At 47.3% G+C, this 6271-nt stretch overlaps 1 pseudogene; it reads right to left on the reverse strand.

Annotated features, from left to right (window-relative positions):
• Positions 1 to 2365: 2365 nt before the first annotated feature.
• On the reverse strand, positions 2366 to 3638 carry LOC147415808 (uncharacterized; annotated as a pseudogene).
• Between the last annotated feature and the right edge of the window lie 2633 nt (positions 3639 to 6271).

Below are 6271 nucleotides of genomic sequence, written 5' to 3' on the forward strand. Positions count from 1 at the left end.
AGGCAGGTTCTCGGCTCTGCTCTGCTCCCTTTGGTCCTTCTTCTTGCTCCCCTTCTTTTTTCTTCTTCTTTTTTCTTCTTCGCTGGGAGGCTGCCAAGGGTCCTTTTTGTACCATAGTCCCAGGCCAATCCGATGGTGATGTGTTGCGGTCAAGCAGTGAGATCCAATCCAGCAGCGGCATGTTGCTTCCACGCGCCGACCACGAGCTGGCAGTCTATGCAACCTCCATTGCACGGCTTGCAAGCTGCAGCGCCTGAGCCGAACAAATTCATGCCTTTAGCTGTCACCGCGAAGCGACAAGCAAATATTTCCAAGAAGCCATGTCGTCTAGCCCAAAGTCCTAACCACATGCGTACAAACAGGTGTTCTTCTAAGAAGTTGCTTCGGGCCTTCAGACAGTGCGCTGTCGTTATAGCGACTTGAGTCTCTACTTCCTCTCCAAAATCACAAGGTACGAAGTCTGAGACAAACATGTCCTAATTCTTACAATATCAGTGGTCCTAATTCTTACAATTCCACCCCGTGGCTCAAACTTTGTAGAAAAGAAATAGAAAAGAGGAGGAAAGGAAAGGGAAGAGAAGTTACAGAGATAGCACAAGGCGCAATAACATCCAATTAACAATAATTCAACAGTTTAACAACAGATCAACATTTTAACCATAGCTAACTTTACAAAAGCAAAACATGATGCAGACCAATTTTATGATTCTGGGAGATTAGGAGACGATTGTCCACATGGACATTTACACGGCAAGAAAAAAAGTACTAAAAGAACAATTATAGCAATAAGAAGCAAAATTATAGCCCCAAGATGGACTGCCATAGTCACTTACATATTACTCATTATTTACGGAGCTGATTGATCGCGGCCCTTGTGGTCGATGTTGGGGTCAATGGCCACGCGGTCTGCTGTCTGCCAGGGTTGGGGTCAACTTCTGCCCCTTCCTGTCCAGAGTGCATGTGCCATTTGGGCCTGCGTGCTCCTATCCCGGATTTAGGCAAAGATGGGGAAGTTACAGTAATGTATCATGCACATTTTCTTCTGGAACATTGGCCGTTGATTTGGTAATGAGTCGCAGTGTTTTGACTGGTCCGTGCCCTTCTATAGCTACGTGCATACTGTTAATAGTTCATGTTATTATTTGTATCAGACACGGAGTTAAGCAGGGTAAGGTTAACAGCGTCATAAAGCCACATAAAATTGCAAACATCAAACGCGTCCTCCGGGTAGCCAAGAGAATAGATCGAAATCCCATCCCTTCCATTTTTGCACAGGTACATGGGCTAATCTTCTCATTTCCTGAGTGATCTTTTTTACTGCTTGCCCATTATCATCAATTTGCAGACAACAATTTGACTAATTTAATTTCCCACAAACTCCTCCTTCTTTGGCTAACAGATAATCCAAAACCATGCGATGTTGAAAAATAGCATTTCTCATTTGGGTAGATTGGTCAGCTAACAAATCTAAAGCATCAGCTGTCTGATTGGTTATGATATCTAATATTGCCTGTAAGCGGATTATGCGGTTAAGATTATAGATTGGTTCTCTGGCTCCCGATATCAGTTCATTGGGGTTCCAAGTAGCTGGGCCATAATGTCGTATGATTCTCTCAGGGGGCCACTCATCCTTTCTCCATTTTTGACCACTGTTTCTGGTCGGACTGGTATCAATACTCCTTTTCTCACGCTTCAATTCATCGTACACCCTCATTCCTAGGTGGTTTCCCTCATCAGAGGGTAATAAGAAGAATAGGGGCCTAATGTATCCCACATAGCATATACCAGACTAGTTTGGCGGCAATCTTTGATATGCATGCTGTCCACATATCCAATAATGCCCTTTCAAAGCCCAGTCCCATTAGCAAAGGGACCTTCCCACATTTCAGAGTCTATGGGTTGCCCATAATACAGTATGTTTCTCGGTCCTAATGATCCTCTTAAAATGGTTTGATCTCCATATCGATCACAATATTTACATTTCCCCACCCCCAATTCACTTTTCCACACACAATTACATCCCCACTTATTCTGATTAGTACTAGACCAAGATTTTTTTACCCAGTTGCACAAGTAATCATCAAATCACCCTTTTTATTTTCAGTGAGCCTCCTTAAATATTGTCACCCTCCTCCCCCCGGCTCACTTACAGGGGGAGGAGAAGATCGTTTCCCTGCTACTCATTTTTTGTCTCCTCAGTCTTACAGGTGCAAATTGGGAAAGAGGGTGCAGAGGGGATGTTGGGCTTTTCTTTAATCTAATTGGATAGCAATATTTTTAAGATTCTAGTGGGTTGTCTGTCCATTATTTCTGTAGGTATTCCTTTTTTCAGCCCTTCAATCCACAAATCGACCCTCTTTCTTCGTCACTCACTGTCTGCCCCTCTCTTGACATGGTTAGAGACTTTTCCTGGGGTTTCTCTCAAAATAGGTACCTCCTTGGTTCGCCTGATTCCCTTAGATTCTTGTTTGGGGTGGCTCGGCACAGGGCCGTATTTTTTTCCATAATTAATTAATTCTTAAGCAACCTCTCCCCAAGTCCATACTTTTCTATCAGCATGTTTGCGTTCTGGGGTGACCATTCCCTCCAATGCCGCTGTGACTCAGTCGTCACTTGCAGTGGCTCTGATTTGGCCTTGCAATTGAATTCCCATGGCCTTCAGGGAGTCTGGGAGCCCTCGGATGAGAGGGGTCATCCTCTCTGGGTCCACAGGAATCATCATGGGTGACTCCTGATTAGGTTTTAATTCCCTATCATACATCATTTGCAGACAAGCTGCCTTTTGAACACTCTCTACTAATTGATCTGTAGATCCTATGATTGCCAGCGGATCTCCTCATTCCAATGGATTGAGACCTCCTGCCCAATAAGCAGCCCGCTGAGTCAGGGACCAGGGGGGCCTACAGTTCCCTGTAGTCAAAACCACTCCAGGTCCCCAATATCCCTCAGCTTCCTTTTCTGTCAATAAGATCTGGTCTCCCCTGGTCAGAGAGAGTCTCCACACATATTCTGTTTCCGATTTCTTTGATGTGCCGCCAAAATCTTTTTTGAGTTTTGCCAATTCAGTGGCCGTAAATGGCACTTCTTTATTCACGACCTGAGGCGTGTCGTCCTCTCCATCATAGATACATTCACTTTTAATCAATGGCCTCAATGGGACTTCTAATTTGTCCAATATTTCTTTCAATTGAAACAATTCAGCTTGGGGATAAATCAGCGGAGGGGTAACTCCCTTGGCTTTCTTTTTGGTTGCCGCAATGGCATCAGAGTCATCTGTGTCTGCTAAGAGACGATTAACTAATTCCTGTCTCAGCAGAGCCGCTTGAGACCTCTCTTCTTCTACTTGACACTGTAATGTTTTGATCAAATCTTGTTGAGACTGAATCAACTGGGTTTCTGCCGTATGTTTTTGTTCCTTTTCTTCAACTGCTGCAATTAAAACCTAATATGGCACATAACATTCCTTTCCCTTTTCCTGCCCACACACGGGCTGCATTTTGTACACATATCATCCGATCTGTCACTGCTGAAAGATTAAACCAATTCTTTTGAGCCCATTCTAAGCCAGAAGAAGATGGCTTAGGCTTTTGTTTCTCCAAATAATTCAGTAACACCTGACGTTCCTGTGTTTCTGTCATGCCTTATGAGTTCAAATGTGGGTCTGGGAGTTATGATTTGGGCGGGATTAACTTCTACTATTCGCTCCCTTAACAGCCCCAAAAGATCAAAGTTCTACATGTCTGACAACAGACGTGGGTCTGGGAGTTACGATTTGGGCGGACTTACCTTCTACTATTCGCTCCCTTAACAGCACAAAAAGATCAAACTTCTACACATCAGACAAAACCAGAACAAAGTTTATCTACTAAGGTGGTATTAGACAATACTCTCTTGAACGGGTATCCCACTTCTGACACCACTTACTAATGTTACAGTCCAGAAGAGGTGAACTCTTACCGGGGCTGCTGATTTGAATACCCGTCGAGAGATTAAGGCACAAATGAGGCCATATATTGTCAATACCACTACAAACTTTTATTTATTTAGAGAGAGAGAGAGAGAAAAGAGAGAGAAAAGAGAAAGAGAAAGAGAGGAAGAAGAAAGAGAGGAAGAAGAAGAGCACGCCGCAATAGTCACCACCAGGGCCAGTTGTTCTGATCTGGGAGTTTTTCCAATGTTAGTCTAGTCCAGGCAGGCAGACAGGTTCTCGGCTCTGCTCTGCTCCCTTTGGTCCTTCTTCTTGCTCCCCTTCTTTTTTCTTCTTCTTTTTTCTTCTTCACTGGGAAGCTGCCAAGGGTCCTTTTTGTACCATAGTCCCAGGCCAATCCGATGGTGATGTGTTGCGGTCAAGCAGTGAGATCCAATCCAGCAGCGGCATGTTGCTTCCACGCGCCGACCACGAGCTGGCAGTCTATGCAACCTCCATTGCACGGCTTGCAAGCTGCAGCGCCTGAGCCGAACAAATTCATGCCTTTAGCTGTCACCGCGAAGCGACAAGCAAATATTTCCAAGAAGCCATGTCGTCTAGCCCAAAGTCCTAACCACATGCGTACAAACAGGTGTTCTTCTAAGAAGTTGCTTCGGGCCTTCAGACAGTGCGCTGTCGTTATAGCGACTTGAGTCTCTACTTCCTCTCCAAAATCACAAGGTACGAAGTCTGAGACAAACATGTCCTAATTCTTACAATATCAGTGGTCCTAATTCTTACACCTGGGCTCCCCACGGGACCGAGGTGTCCAGGCCAGCCTCCACCAGTCTGCTCCTGCTCTCCCAGGGCTGTGCTGCATGCCCAGACCCCTCTGCTTTGCCCCCAGTCACCTCCCTCCTACTTCCCTCTATTCATCCCCATCCCCTCACTCACCTCAGCCCTCCTGCTGCAGCCCCCCCAGTCCTCTGCCAGCCATGAGGGGAGCCTGGGGCAGCTCACCTGTAAAGTTAGGGTCCCCTCCATGCTAGCCTTGAGTGACAGGACCACTCCCTTCCCAGAATTAAGGCCCATTCTCTGCAGAGCACTAGGCTGTACTGTCTCTGGTAGGCCAGGAAAGGTTTTTCTCTTGTGGCTGTCTGCTGCGGGAAGGAGATACCACATCCCATCCCACATCACTGCTGGGCAGCTGTCCGAGCTGTCCCCTCCAGAAAGCTGGACTGGGCTCTCTGCCTCCTCCCAAACACTTCAGACCAGTCTGTACCACAGAGTGGACTCGGAGCACTCAACGAGGCCATGGTGGAGCAGAGGGTGGTGATTTGACATGAAACACTGCAGCCCATCTCCTTACACCAAGACCTCCCGCCACCCACTGTAGCACAGCTAAGCTGCCTCCCTGCCTCCAAACAGCTTTTTTTTCTGCCTTCCTTTCGTTTCTGCCTGCCTTCTTTTCAGGCCCTATATAGATAGTGTTTTTTAAGGCAGAGCTTGGAGGTTTCCTTAATTTCGTTGGCCAGGTCCCCCTCCCTTCCTAGGGGGCACAAGAGAAGAGCAGGAAAAGACTCTCCCTGCAAGCGGGTCTGTTTTCAGCCAGGCACACCAATGGGATCAACAGCAGAGATGAGAGGGTTAGTAGATCTCCTCTTTGCTCTTCATGGTGCAACACCACTCATGGTCTGCAGGGCTGATATGTTCAGTGAACAGGCTGGACACCAGTATGGGAGACGCGCTATTTGACAGCAGGTGCACTCATCCCGGACCACACACCTGGTTCATATCAGAGCTGCCCCCAGAGCTAGTTGGGGACCAATGAGGACTCTGTCCCCCTGGGGAAACACAGTCCTGTGGGCTTACAGGGGCTCCTCCACAAAGTCAAGCCCAAGCAGCCTTTTTGTTCCACAAGACAAGTGTCTCATTTCCTATGCACATCTGCTCTGCCTCAGCCTTTTACTCCTGTAAGATGTCAGGTTTTTCCATCAGACCATCCCCAGATGCCCTTAGCAGGGCAGGCAAATCTCATCTCCTTCTCTGATAACTCAGTACGGGCTCCCGCTGCTCTCAAATCAGAGCTTGCCTTGCTGGAAATCCCTGTCAGTGCCCTTCCCTCTCAACAAGCTCCCGCGCACTTGCAGTGTCTGGCTGCTGCCTCTGCTCCTCAGGCCAACTGGGCCCTGCAGCCTGCTCCTGGCAGTGAGGCTGAGCCTGCCCAAAGGTCTTCCCGGCTCTCTAACACCAGGGCACATGTGATATGAGGTGGCCCAAAGCACCAGAGCTGTTCTGGATGCTGAAGTGACTTGTTCTTTAACCAGTTGCATGCCATGATGCCTAACTTCTGCCCCAGGTACA

The sequence above is a fragment of the Leptosomus discolor genome, chromosome 3 (genome assembly GCF_034619465.1).
Source record: "Leptosomus discolor isolate bLepDis1 chromosome 3, bLepDis1.hap2, whole genome shotgun sequence".
Taxonomy (NCBI): Eukaryota; Metazoa; Chordata; class Aves; order Leptosomiformes; family Leptosomidae; genus Leptosomus; species Leptosomus discolor.